Source organism: Anolis sagrei, chromosome 1 (assembly GCF_037176765.1).
Source record: "Anolis sagrei isolate rAnoSag1 chromosome 1, rAnoSag1.mat, whole genome shotgun sequence".
Classification (NCBI taxonomy): domain Eukaryota; kingdom Metazoa; phylum Chordata; class Lepidosauria; order Squamata; family Dactyloidae; genus Anolis; species Anolis sagrei.
The window spans coordinates 297,141,050-297,155,401 of record NC_090021.1 but is presented as its reverse complement, the minus strand read 5'-3'; positions in this window follow the sequence as shown (position 1 = coordinate 297,155,401).

Below are 14,352 nucleotides of genomic sequence, written 5' to 3'. Positions count from 1 at the left end.
TTGGCTAAGGAACCAGGGCTAAATGGCATTCACAGAGATAAGCCAGGAGTGAAGGAAATCCCAGAGTTGGAAAGGGTCTTCAGGTGGCATCAAATATCAATACATCCTTTCTGGAATGCTATTATTTGTTTGTTTATTTGAGTATCTCTAGCCTACATTTTAGCTGCTAATACTTACAAGACACAGTACAAACAGGAAAAGGCAAAGGCTTGTGGGGGGTGATTAAGTACAACAGATATTCTGGTTTATCTCTGGCAGTAGCAGTTGGGGCAGAGGGAAAGCCTTTCATCTCCTTCTGTCTTAAATATGATGGAGCTGTGCCTGGCTCTTCTCTTTGATTAGGTCAAGGCGAAGAAGGGCCTTTCATCTGCTTTGTGGCCTGGACACGATGGAGCTGTGCCTGTGTACAGGAGTTAGGAATTCTCATTAAGAAGTAAATGTATCAATGGCTAAAGAAGTGAACTGATACCTTATTATAAACTAATCTCAAATGAGACCAGTTACAGCTTTAGTAGAAGTAAGAGTAAGGGGGCAGGAAGAGAACAGACAGAAAGATTCTTCTTCTTAGTTTACATCTCAGAGAGGATAAGGTACTTGGATAAGAGAAAAGGAGATTTTTGATCAATGAAATTATATTATGGATATAGACTGTCTTTGACTGCTGAGTGTTGCATTCCAACAATAACATACTGCTGTGGCATCATAATTCCAACTTGAATATACTGTAAATCAAGGAAATGTAAGCTGTGGTTCAGCAAACATAGAATCTGTTGTCTAAATTCAAGCAACTTTCTTTTGCGTCATGTTTCTCATTTCTGGCACATTTGAGAGGAGGATGGGAGACAGGCTGGTGTAATGTGGACATGGGACAGGGAGATAAAATTCCTACTAAAGCAAGAAAGTCAATCAGTTCACCTTAATGTAACTGACAGAGATGTTGTGACATCTAACAAAGAACATGAATAAATTTCTGTAATTGAAGGTGCATTGGTAGTGATTGAAAAGGAAGTCAGAAAAAAATCCTTTCATTCTCTGTCCCATCATTTTCTTGGGATCATTTGATAGGAACAAAGAGATAGGTTTTCCTTGATGGCTGCTCCCAGGCTTTGGAACTCCATCTCCTCCTTTATCATTTGTTGCTTATTATTTTCCACTAGAATATGAAATAAACTTTGGAATGCTGTTTTTTTTAAAGTGCAAATCATTTGAGTTTCCCCCTAAATCACTGAATTAATCAATATGTGCATCCAGATTTGAGCTCTTCACATTTTATAAAGGCAAAGATGTAAACTAGACCTCATAAGGGAGAATCCTATGACATTATTTACTGCTGAAGGGAGACCGTTTATTAAATATGTTACCACTAGCTGAGGAAGTTCAGCACATGTAGATACTAGGCCTGGGCGGTTTCGTTCGTTAATTTTGTAATTCGTTAAATATTCGTTATATTTAACAATTACAAAATGATTTCAAAATATATTTTCAAACCCGGAAGGGTTTTTCAATAACGAAACGGCATCCTCCATACTTTTTACGAGCTTCCGCCCGTTTCGGAAATGGGATGGAGGATGCTGGGTGCCCTGGGAGCCAATCCGGTGCTCCCAAGCACCCAAGCAGTGCACCGTGGCTGATTGTGATTGGGCAGGCAGCCCTTTAAAAGCGGCTCCGCGTGGCCGCATTGCTCATTGTTGCGGAGGCGAGGGAGAAGAGAAGACGGGAGGTCCGGGAGGGCGGCTTGGATTGGCTTGGCTTGGTTGGCTAAGCTTGGATTAATTCCTTGCATTGATTCATTTGCTTTCATTTTTGCATTCCTTAATTCTGTTGTTCGGAGAGCGAGGGCGGTTTTTGTTAATTTGTTAATTTTCCATTTTTAAATATTTTTGAAAAATACCTTTCTTTTATTCTTAAAAGAAATCAAAAAATATTCTAAAAAAAGAAAAGACCCTTCTGTGGCTGTGTGCTATCGTTTGTCCCTGTCTTGTGGCTGTTTGCTCCACAGCAGGGTGAGCATTTTGTTAATTTTCCATTTTTAAATATTTTTGAAAAATACCTTTCTTTTATTCTTAAAAAAAATCAAAAAATATTCTAAAAAAAGAAAAGACCCTTCTGTGGCTGTGTGCTATCATTTGTCCCTGTCCTGTGGCTGTTTGCTCCACAGCAGGGCAAGCATTTTGTTAATTTTCCATTTTTAAATATTTCTGAAAAATACCTTTCTTTTATTCTTCAAAAAATTCAAAAAATAATCTAAAAAAAGAAAAGAATCTTGTGTGCCTGTGTGTGCGTTTCTCCCTGTCCTGTGGCTGTGTTCACTCCACAAGAGGGCAAGTTTTTTGTTAATTTTCCATTTTTAAATATTTCTGAAAAATATTTCTCTTTTATTCTTCAAAAAATTCAAAAAATAACCTTAATAATCGATTCGTTATTGACGGTTTTACGAATAACGAAATTTCGTAAATGCTTTGCGCATGCGCTAACGCGGCCGCCATCTTAACGAAACGATTCGTAAATATTTACGAAATTTCGTAAATACCGAACTTTTTTAAGGGAAAATTTTGTACTTATTTTAAATATCAAAACAAAAAAGCCCCCCAAATACAAATCGATTTTAGAAACAAATTTTTCCGTTGTTACCCAGGCCTAGTAGATACCAGTCATTCCTCAACCCAAGGAGAAATCCAAGGCAGGGCTCTTCTAGACTTGTTACACTTTGTAGAGGTTCATATGGGAGAAAATTATTTCTAAGGTATCCTGCTGACATGCTGAAAATGTCAATAACAAATATACCATTTTCATTACAAGGGGATTTTTGTTTAAATAAAAATATGCCATTGCTTTTTTCAGTCACCCGAAAAGTTATTTACTTGTAAGAGAAATTTGATAAGACACATTTTATGTGGCTTGCCACTTAACGTATTCTGATGGCTCTCTGGAGCTGAACCTGAATGGTTTAATAAGTGATCTCCATCAGTGGAACTTAGCCAGATGGATATATTACAACCCAACAGGGATGCTGGCAACCAACCAGCAAATATTAGCGAAGCTGAATAATAGTATGCCTTGGCACTCCATAAGGCACAGCCATCATTGTCAGTGGACTTTTTGACTTTGATGGTCATTGACAGAGCCTGGCAGGAAGACGAACTAATGGCATTCACAAACATCATGATAAACCAGAATGTTGTATTTCTGGCATAGGAAATCTGGGAGAGGCCAATCTGTACAACATTTCATAAACCATGCAGTGGATACATATTTGCTTTTAAATTTGTTGGGGAAATACAATTTTTAAGACAGTATATAGGCACACTTCAGTCAAAGTTTCTGAGAGTGAAACTCCTTTTTACAATGATTTTCTACAACAGCCAGGTACCCTTGTCCTGTCTAGGTAGAAGATTTTTAGCAGCATCCACATTGGAAGGATGGTGAAGGAAGGCTGGTGTAACACAGAGCTGTAGTGTTGGGTTGCAGCAAACTGTAAATAATCAATACATCAAGGTCGGTCTGGCAAAGACAGGATTCTCTTCTTTCTGATCCTACTGCACCTGTCTGTGCCTGTCTACAAGAGGCAGTTGACTTCAAGGTCCCTTACTTAGCATGCATGCACAGCATAATATAGAGAAAAGGGAAGAGCAGACAATGTTGCCTTACTACACATCTCAACATGTTAAAAAGTATATGTCTGTAAATATGACCTGCAAAACCAAAAGAAAGAAACATGGCCACCAAAGTCTGGTGAATGAAAATTCATTCTTGGATGTATTTTGGAAGAAAACTTCAAGTGGTAAAAATGTTTTTGTTGACTTATGCAGAGTTTATCTGATCTGATTTCATATGCTTATATTGCTATATTGCTATATTGTAGATACAAAGTAATTATAAGCTTTCAATAATTTAAACAACTGTCTAGTAAAGTAAGATAAAATTATAATCTCCATATTATAGAATGGATAGTGGATGCTGAAACTGACATGCAGTGATTGCTGGTTAAGATCAAAACCAAACGTTTTCTTTTGTGCAACCAAGGGTTAAAAGCAATGCAATGCTGAATGTGTGGCATGTACCCAAATGCTACTTTATCTTTTCTCTGATATAAACTGGGGTGGGATCTGGATCAGGTTTATCATCCACAAGTGGTAATGAACTTTCAGGTGTTCTCTGCTCAACTCAACTTGCCCACCGTCGAAGGCATGTGAATCCCATGTAAATCTCCCCATGTTTTGAGATTATTTGGTGAGGGCTTCCCACTGTCTCTCCACTTTCATGGGTAGTTCTGAGTCTGGATCTACACTGCCATATAATCCCGTTTCTGAATCCAGATTATCTGCTTTAAACAGGATTATATGAGTGTCTACTGCTATATAATCCAATTCAAAGCAGATAATCTGGATTCAGAAACTAGATTATATGGCAATGTAGATGGGGCCTGTTAGGGGCACAGGAAAGGGCCTTTTTGGTGGCTGCCCCCAGTTCTGCAACTCCCTTCCATAAGAGGTTGGACTGGTACTCTTTTTCTTTCCTTCGAGAACCAAGTGCTTATGAGGAATGGGTCTTGTTTAATGTGCTGGCCTTTTGTTTTTCACCCCTGCCCTGCAGGCAAAATGCCCTTCCTTGGAAATGGGAGGGGGGAAATTCCTACCCGGGCCCCAAGGGTGGCCACAGTTTTTAATTATTTATGTTTTAACTGGTTTTATGTTTTAGTAGTTTGCTTTTGAAACTTTGGAATTTCCAATATCTGTTTGTTTGTTTTTATTCCTTGAGTCCTGAAGTGGGATAAGGGCCTTTCTCACCCCAGCAGAGCTGGGATGAAGGAGGTTTTGCTGTCTCCGCTGCAAAAGAGGCAGGTCCGAAAGTAGTCCATCAGGGACAGGCAAGCCGCCCTCCTCAGTTTCTGTGTGAATGGCATTCCGACCCTCCCACCCATTAACAACTGTGGCCACCCTTGGGGGCCGGGTAGGAATTTTTCCCCCTCCCATTTCCAAAGAAGGGCATTTTGCCTGCAGGGCAAATTGGGAGGTAGGGGCCATTAAATAGGCATTCTTGGAAACAAAAAGGGAATTGAACTCAGTGCACAACCAAGGTGCCCATTTTTATAGGCCAGCAACTGTAACCTGTCCCCATGGTGTAAATAAAGAAAAGGGGGGCATAATAAAAAATAGCATGGGAACTGGAAATATGACAATAATAATTCTGAGAACAGAATTACCTTCGCCAAGGTCATTGCCAAGTTCATGGCCAAATTCATGGTCAGGTCCAGTATGTATTCAGGGACTGCACTGGGGGAGGGATTGGCTATTTTAATTAGGTAACATTAATAAAAGTTACCCTTATTCAACCCAGTCATGTGTGTTGCTTTTTCATTTGCGGGAGTTGTGCGGCAGAGACAAGCTAAGGACAGTTTATTTCATTTTCACCTGGTTGTTTTGGATTTATTGAAAAGAAGTTTAGAGGAAGTTTTAGCCCCTATTAGCTCAGTATGGCTGAACCCATTCAATTCTCACATTCTTACTTTAAAGTGTAATGGTAAAGACACCTTAACTGTTCTCTAGCTAGAATTTAGCTTTGTCTTATATCAGTCAGGGTTTTGAAAAGTAACTTTATTGAGCAATACATTCACAAATCTTCCATTAAACATGGAAACACTGGTCATGTTCGCTGGGGGGTTGTGGGAATTATACCTCAAAAAAGTCACTTTTCCAAACTCTGATTTGAGCAGTATGATCTCATGGATATTTATTTAAAAGTCGTATTGTGTGCATATGCAATGACTATTGGTAATCTGTTTTTTATTATTATAACAATGAGGGAAGCGCATAAATTACAAGGGAAGATACTGTGGAAATGAACGCCTCTCCTTTCTTTGCTGAATATCATAGAATTTATTGAATTCTTATTGTCCAGATGGGACAAAACACTAGGAAAACCATATTGCTTATTATTGGTATAGAGCAGCTTCTTTGCTTCTAGTTCCAGATGGAATGGAGATGAGTCTAACATATGATTTAAAAGATGGCAAAGAAAATATGTGACAGATTGAAATGACAAGGTGCTGTTGATAGCTGGTGATATAGCAATGTGAAATGAAATCCAGTCCCATTGCCCCAAAACAATATTGTGCAGCACCAGGTTACTGTATTCCTTGAGCATATTTGCTGAGCTCAATTAGAGTCCAAGTCAGAAATGTGAACATCATCTGTTCACATGTTTTCGAGGACAGGTTTGGAGATATTCACAAACATAGTGCTTTATATATGTGCTGGAGGACTGTGATTTAAAATGCACATTTTATGGTCAGTATAGGATTAGCAGGTGTAGTTTATTTTAAGGAATGCTACATATTTGAGGGCAAGAAAGCGCGTCCTCATAAAAATGGCAGGTTTCCTCTTATTTTAAGAAGTGTCTTTATTTTGGCATTTATTTATTTATTTATTTACTTACGGTATTTATATACCACCTTTCTCACCCCTGAGGAGACTCAAAGCGGTTTACACATAAATAATGGCAAGATTCAATGCCTTACGTTGGGCACCGATACGATGCCAATATAAACAATTACAATAGTACAGCCACAATTAAACATAAATCACAATTAAAACAATACATCAACAAACATTTAAAAATAAAACAGATTGTAGCGTATACTACTAAAGTATTGGATAGAATGGGACCAGCTGTTATTTTTATATAGACTGAACAAGAGACAAAAGAAAAAAAATCATATGAGGGTATGCATTCTTTGGGAAGGCAGAAATGTGGGCATCATATAATTAATATATGGACACTATGTTAGTTTTAGAGAGAAATACATGACTAAGCTAATAGAAATCAATACTTTCATTTGGGATTTGGGGTAAACAAACATTATCTGTTTCCTGATTTCTGACTGCAGGTCATGCATTTCAACTGTCCCTTATGGCTATTTTGAAAACCTGGTGACACTAGGCTGGTGTTGGCGAACATGTAATATGACCAATGGGGCTTTTCTTAGAAGTGAATCCAAACTTAATGTCCATGTAAAATCCAAACCATCTTAAGATTTAAAAGCAGTTCTAGTCAGGTATATGGCATGTTATAAAGTGGTCCTTTGCTTCTCATCAACTTCTCTGGCCAGATAAGCATCATAATGCAGATATATATTCATATCAGCTTCTTTGCTGAATTGGGGGGGGGGGCATTTTAATGTTCTACATATAGGGATTTAAATCTTGACTTTCTTCATCTTAGCTTGATAAATGAGACAATATAAATAAAAAACACACAGAGAACCCTCATTTTTATTTTTCAGGTGTCAGAGGCTGGAATCCTGTTGATGACATACACAAATTTACATCACTTTTTCTGCTATCTCCTTAAAAATGGGTGGGCTGTAGAAATAGACAATTGCATGTTTTAATTACATTAGTTTCAGAACTTTGGTGAGGGGTTTGTTTGTTATGTTTTTGCTGCTGTATATTGGTTGATTGTTGATGTTGTAATGTTTTTGTGGATGCTATTATAATAAAAAAATAAAATCAAATAGATAAAATCAAATAGATACTGTCTCCTGCACAGAAAATACTGTGGGAGAAAAGCCCAACATACAAATTTTACACAAAATAAGTCCGAATAGTCACCTACAGATGTGAGAGCTGGACCATATGGACGGCTGAGAGAAGGAAGATAGATACTTTTGAACTGTGGTGTTGGAGGAAGGTTCTGAGAGTGCCTTGGACTGCCAGAAGATCCAACCAGTTCATACTTCAGGAAATAAAGCCTCATGGTCATCTGGAGAGGAGGGAGGTCGTCCCTCGAGGAGGCCAGCGAGTCATCCACCGAGGTCGGAGGACGGCGGAGGGGAAGCCCTCCCAACATCGAAAAGGGACAAGGTTTGATACCTTTGGTCCAGTACCAGCAGGACTGAGATTAAGCGGTGAGACATTGTGCTCAGGACATTGGACATTGCCCAGAGAACCAAATCTTCACAGAACCAAAGTTGTAGGAAAACTTTCTCCAGAGACTGAGGGGAATGGGGCTATGTCTAAATGGGGGAGAGTGTACTCAGTTAGGTCTTTAGTGAATTTGGAGGGAAAATTTAAAATGGTGAACAAGAACAGCAGGCGGAGCTAGAGCGTAAGGTCCAGAGAGTGTTATATGGAGATTACACTGTCTCAGCTTCAACCTGGAAAGAAACATCTGAAGATAATAATATGGGGTTTGAGTTAGCCGTTGGTAATGATAGTTTAAGAGCTGGAAATAGAATTTGTGGCATAGGTTAAAATAGGAAAATGTTCAGCCCCTTTATGTTTTCCATGCCGGGCTGTTCCCAGTCTAAAATTGAGTGTACCAGCTAGCCTAAGTAAAACCCCAGGGTAACTTTAAAAAGTTATGCCAAAGACATCTTCCACAAAAGTTTCTTTGCTGTACAGATGTTACAAGATAATTATTTGCAATTTAAAATATTTGATTGCAGGTTAAAGCAATACATTGATTATATATAGATGTTATATAAAGCATTATTGAGTATGGTAGAGTAATTATACAGGTAATATTGCATTATAGAATGTATTGTATAGTGAGATGTTATATATCTAACATGCTTTTCTCTTACAGGTTTATGGAAATGTACTAACTATTATTTTGCATTGCAGGTAAAATGCATAGAATGTATGTAGTATTTGCAAATGTTATTTAGTATGCAATGTTAGTTAGGATAGGTAACCTGTTAGATCGGAATGTTAGAATATGTTTAGATATGTTAGATAGCAAGTAAGTTAGGAAGGTAAACAGTATGCCCTTGCCTTAGGTTAGATTAGGTTAGTGGGTTAGTTAGGTGCAGGAAAAGGGAGTTAAGTTAAAGTTAGGTCTCTTCATGAGAAACCCTTTCTTGCAGCTTTAGATTAGAAATCTGAAATCTTACAGAAAGGTCTTAAGGCAGGGAGGGATGTAGTGGAATCTACCTTTAAGACGACAAGGCCGAAGTCTGCATGACAGTTGCTGTCATCTTGGAAGGCAGGCAGAGACAGGAGGAGGAGTCAAGCCGACTCCTGATTGGGTATAGCAATTAGGGGAGGAGTCGGTTGAGAGAGGGAAAAAGCTGTCAGCTTTTGACAGAGAGAGAGAAGTGTCTTGACATCAGACACAGAAGGATGAAATGTTAAGATAGGAAGTTACAGTAGGGATCTGACAGGGAAAGAAAGTTTTAAGTGAGCCTTTAGATTAGGGAATAAGCAGCAGACAAGGGCTAAGGTTACTGTATTGAGAGGATCAGTAACAGAAAGACTTGTCTGATTATACTGAGGAAAAGTATAAGACAGCTTATTAGCCCTGTGGGGAAGACAGACAGGAGTCTGTTCTCCAAGTGTTACTGTTTCTGAAGATAGAGCAGTGTGTTTGAGGAATCTCACAGTTGATAAAAGCTTTACTGTCAGTGGAACTACTTGTTTAAGTAACTAAGACTCTACATCTGAATTACGCTTCTGTACCGCTCATTATATGAGTAGCTGTTTGTCTAAAGTTCAATAAACCCTTTCTAGTTCACTTTTAACTGGTGTCAGCTTCAGTGTGTCAATCTCCACAGAACTAACTCAGTCTACTAAACCATTTTAAAGTCCAGTCATCCAGTGAAGAAACAATAGAAGAATTAGGAGCTCAAACACACCTTACCTATAACACATTCACACCTTTGGTTCCTCAGGCCAATAGAAACTGAGGTGGTGGCAGTCATACCTAACAAGAACATCAGTCATTGACATATTTAACATAGGGTCAGCTTCTAAATTGTATTATACTGGTGGCAGCGGTGGGATTCATTGTTCCCCCCTGCCCTAGATATCCCTTAATTTTATTACAGCCTTGGACTGCCAGAAGATCCAACCAGTCCATACTTCAGGAAATAAAGCCTGACTGCTCATTGGAGGGAAGGATAGTAGAGCCAAAATACTTTGGCCATCATGAGAAGAAAGGAAAGCTTAGAGAAGACAATTATGCTGGGGAAAATAGAAGGGAAAAGGAAGAGGGGCCAACCAAGGGCAAGATGGATGGATGGCATCCTTGAAGTGACTGGATTGACCTTGAAGGAGCTGGGGGTGGTCCATGAGGTCACAAAGAGTCGGAAACGACTGAACGAATGAACAACAAAAAGTCTGAAATTTTGAATAGTTTTCAAAGGCTAAACAATTTTCAGATTTTAGGAATTTATTTTCTTTTGCAAAAGAATGAAATTACAGGTAGGTAGGCAACTAGGTAGTAGTTTTCCAAGAATTAGGCTTTTCTATTTGTTTGCTGGAATTAATTAATTAATTAATTAATTAATTATATTTTAGAAGTATTTAGAAGCATATTCTGAAGGAGAGGAGGGGAGATGATGGATTCTGGCCAAGTTTCTCCACAGATTGAAGCCCAACTAAGTGTTGTAGTTGTACTTTGTTCTACTGACAAGTGGCAACAGTCAGCCAATACTTATTAATATATTTTAATAGAAAATTCAGAAGGCAGAGACAAGCAGCACAGAGAGATAAATAAAGAGAGAACTACTTTGCAAAGGAAGGTGGTAGGTAGATGTTTTCTGAGAATGAAGATTTTATCTCTTCTTTTTTTTCTTTTTTTGCTTTAATAATGATTATTATAGAAGTGTTTTCTGAAGGAGAGGCCGGGGCGGGGGGGGGGGGGGGGGGAGCTAAAGGCTGACTCAAGGCTCTCAGAGCCACCCATATATTTCTAAAGAAAAGGACACCACAAGAACAAAGAGAAAGAGATGATCTTCCTTTCTCCCAAGTCCACAAAGGTGTGGGCACAACCCATCCACTCATCCCACATGTTCCCAACTCCCAGTCAGTCCCACTAAACAAAAAGAATCAAGAAAATAGAGGAAAATCAAAAAAGATTCCAGAGAGAGACCAAGCGTAGCCAAGCTAAAAAATGAAGCTGAGCAGTGGCAAGGCAAGGCAATTGGACTGAAACACGAGGACGTAACAGAGCAATGGAGGTATTTGCCCCATTAAATAGACACAGTCTGCGTAAGACTCGTCATGGTGTTCTTCTACTCCAATTGGCTCACAGGGAATCCGCATGTGAGGAGGAGCGTGTAGCGGCAGCTTCTTTGCATGCCACATGCTCCCAAAAAAGGAAGGAGGAGCTAAGATCGGCTGCCACATGCTCCTATTACAGATGGGAAATCATAATGGCTGGGCCCTTGCTGTTACATCATCCAACCAAGCCAAAGAAACCAGATTGGCTGAAGGAAAATGACTAAAACAGATCCATGCACAAGCCTTTTAAACAGTGCTCTATCTCTTCTTCTTTTCCTACTCCGATGTCTCTTCAGAGCCATAATCCATAATTAGATAAGTAGATTTTAACATTTGAAGTCTGCACAAAAATATATATACTGTATGTTTAGATTCTAGACAGAGCTTAAGCTTTTGTTCAGTAGATATACTTTCATTGAGTTGTACTCTGCTTGAAAATGTTGCCATTTACCAACATAAGGAAAATTGGCATATATTTCCTATCTTATTGTCTTCATTTTAATAAAGGCCACATCTTATTCCTCCCAGAGCCTGTAACATTTGAATTTCCAATACACATCAAATAATCTACATAGATATCCATCTGTTCCACTGTAGGTCAATCAATAGTGGTTGTATGTGTTGTTGTTTTTTTTAAATCATCTCACTGAATGAAACAATAGGCAGCATTTCCTCTCCCTGTGCTTAATAAAATGTCAGGAATGACATATTGAGCTGGTGTGGAAATAGTACGAAGATGCAGAAGGTGTATGATTTGACAGAAGGAATTGACCTCTGTAATTTCTTTCAAATCAGACATCTAAGTGTGTTTTCTATAGTGAAATCCTATTTAGGGGCTCAGGAAGGCATTATTTATGTCTCCTGACTGTCTCCATTTGACAGAGACAGTTCCAATTAATCCCCAATCATCCCACTTTTTCCAGCAGCTTTAAAATTATCTCTGTCCTTCTCCCACCTCCCCCACTTTACTATTAGTTTGTGTCAATTGCTAGTGAACTCAGATCCAATGGCAAAAGCAAACAAAATGCAATTATTTAATTGGGGGGAGAGAGAAGGGACAGAATACTGCCCTTTCTAGCACACTGTAGCAAAAGCAAACTGCTGCAGAACTCCATAGCTTTTGCATTCTTCCTCATCTCAAGCCCCCAGTGGCTCAGTGGGTTAAACCCTTGTGCTGGCAGGACTGATGACTTGAAGGTCAGGTTGCTGACCTGAAGGTTGCTGGTTCAAAACCAACCCGGGGAGAGTGCAGATGAGCTCCCTCTATCAGCTCCAGCTCTATGGGGAGACATGAGAAACGCTTCCCACAAGGTTGGTAAAAACATCAAAAAAATATCCGGGTGTCCCCTGGGCAACGTCCTTGCTGACGGCCAATTCTCTTACACCATAAGCAACTTACAGTTTCTCAAGTCACTCCTGACACACACACACACAAAACCCTATACTCTGATGTTGCATGACCACCACCGCCTTAATTTTCATCTCTAAAACATTGGAGGCTATAATACTTGCTCTGTTGTTATGCTACCCTATTTGGGAAGTTTATGATATCCTCTGGGAGACTGAGGGTCAAACTAGATTTGGAAGGTGTCTGTAATGCAGACTTTGAAGGTTTTTCTAATACATAACGATTCAAAGCCTGACTTTTAAGTGCTAAATATTCAAAACTTGAATGGATGGATGTGCTACTTTCTGCGTATTCTATGTTCGGCATTTTGCAATTTCAAGTTTCTTTCAAGCTGAATATAAAGCCACTATGACTTTCTATATTTTTTGTAAGGAACAAACTTAAAACAAAACAAAAACCCATCTGCCCTATTCAAGTACTATGCAAGTTAGAGATAATGTCATAACATCACTGCAAGGACTATACAAGTCAGAAATACCTTATCTTTCCCTAGTTTGATACTACAGGCATTTTTAGCCCAGCTCAAGTCCCTTGGAGTACTTTAGTCATCCCTCTGCCCAATATCTCCTCTGCCTTTCCATTTTCTATTATAAATATGTTTGTGAGCTGTTCTGCTCTAATATTGCTCTCCAAAGGTGCTGCTCTACAAACTAGCACTTAATTTTCAAGCCTAAGATAATGAGCAGTTTAATTGCTTACATTAATTTAGGTTAACATGGTAGCACACAAACAAAAACAAAGCAACATTTCAGTGACAAGCTCAGGGACCAGTTTACTGTACGTGCAAAACAGAAAACACAAATAGGCCAAGTATTATATCTTTTGCCCATCCTTTCTCAAGGGCGACCCACTGCTTTCATTGTCATCAGAGAAAATGAGAAAAGCCACATTTACTCTCCCGGCAACAACAAAATATCTCCTAAATGAGGTTTTAAAGAACAGGTTATCTTTTGGGAACAGTGACAGCTGAAATCAATATTGGATCAATAGAGAAACCTAAAGATTTCTTTTGCAAAATATTGTTCAGGAAAAAGTATATGAGTGAACCTAAGAACAACAGGCCTGAGGAAGATTTAAATCAGCTTTTCCCTCGATGTGGTGCCCACCAGAGTCTAGATGTACAGGAGTACAGCTCTCATAATCTACAGAAACCAGCGAACAGGATGGAAGTGATGGGAACTGAAACCCAACCCATATGAAAGGCATTAAGTTTGAAAGAAAAAAAACCTCCTCATATTAAAAGAAACATTCCTCAGAACAAACCTACATGAACAAGAAAAAGTAGAGTCATTATGAATCCAAGTACTAGCTGTCTCCACGGTGTATGGCCACTGGCAACTTTCAATGGGTATTCCAGATTTTCTGACTTGAAATGACTCAGGCTGGATTGACACTGCCATATATTGCAGTTTAAAACCATATTATATAGTCAGTGTAGACCCATATAATGCAGTTTAACTGCATTGCACTGCATTGTATGGGTTAACACTGACCATATAATGCCATTCAAACTGCATTATATGGCAGTTTAAATTCAGCTTCAGACCCACTTAAGGCATAGTCAAGGGATTGTCTGGACAGGTGGATTAGTTGTTTGGACAGCTATAGTAGTCTGAACAACTGGATTGGGTCTGATTAATCCTGATTCCCTGTACAAGTGGATACAGTGCCATCACCCTGTCCCTGCAGTGATCAGGTGGTATGGGTTTAGAACAAATACTTCAGTTTTAATCTGGATTTTTTCTAGATGCCCCACAGCACCTCTTTTTGGAGGATTGTCCCTGACACTCTTCCTTTCCCCACCCTTCTCTCATGGCATACCCATTTTACCAATAGATGATTGATGATGTCTGAATCAAATTAAGAAGAGGGCAAGACTTGTTCAAAACATTTTAGTGGCTTACAGGTTGGGAAATGTAATAGATTGAGCTGAATCTCACA